Source organism: Nanorana parkeri, unplaced genomic scaffold, assembly GCF_000935625.1.
Source record: "Nanorana parkeri isolate BGI_ZX_2015 unplaced genomic scaffold, ASM93562v1 scaffold2205, whole genome shotgun sequence".
In the NCBI taxonomy this organism is placed as follows: domain Eukaryota; kingdom Metazoa; phylum Chordata; class Amphibia; order Anura; family Dicroglossidae; genus Nanorana; species Nanorana parkeri.
This window is the reverse complement of record NW_017308473.1, coordinates 55,017-56,106: the sequence shown is the minus strand read 5'-3', so window position 1 is coordinate 56,106 and position 1,090 is coordinate 55,017.

The following is a 1,090-nucleotide window of genomic DNA, read 5'->3' as shown; positions in this document are numbered from 1 at the left end:
GAAGAGCGAGCGGCCGCCCGATGACAGCCAGGTGATCGTGTCAGGGAGAGGGAGCCATGGCTTCGTTAAGCGGGGGTCGTGACGGCGCCCCCCCTCAGTCCTGCGCCCGGGGCAAGTGACCCCCCCGCACCCCCAGTTGTTACGCCACTGGGCAGATAGCACACGCAACACTTCACAATTTGATTATGAATACATGAACACCAAATATGCTGTTTTCCCTCCTTTGCTGTGTTTCTGGACTGTTTTGTTTAAAATATCTTTTGTCTGAATAGTAGCATTTAAAAGCTCTGGGCTGGACACCATTTAGAAACAGGGCTAGACAAATTAGTTATCATTTGCATAAATTATATCAAGGGAGATCTTTAAAAGAGAACTATGGGGTAAGTGTTTTTCCCCATAGTTCTCTTTAGAGTCATGGGAGTACATATACTAATCTCCTCACGTGACCTAAAGCTCAGTATATCGCGGGCTATTGCCCACCATAAACTAAGAGCGCGGCTGACACCTGGCAGGCCTGATTGGTTGTATCGTGCCAAATCGCTCACCACCCACAATTAATCTTTTGGTTTGCTTTGTGGGCAGGCCTGCATTTTGAAATATGGAAGTGTGATTCTTTTATTGCCATTTGGTATGCTAACTGCACCCATTTTGAATCATATAACACATTACACATACAGTAATACCTTGGTTTACGAGCATAATTCGTTCCGGAAGCATGCTTGTAATCCAAAGCGCTTGTATATCAAAGCGAATTTCCCCATAGGAAATAATGGAAATTCAGATGATTCGTTCCACAACCCAAAAATATTCATATAAAAATGATTACAATACTGTACTGTAATATAATACTGTACAAAATATAAAGAAAAATAAGCCAATTACCGGTACCTTCGTGGCTGGTGTGAGGGGGACGAGAGAGGGGAGGATTATTGTGCAGGACGACTTTCACCATCACTAACGGAATCACTGCTATCTCTTGGCTCAATGGAATCTTTTTCATTTCGTGAAACCTTAACAAGGAATCTATCCAAGGTGACATTGCATTGTCGTTAAACAGATTAATCGCTCGCACTGCTACAGCCTTATTCGG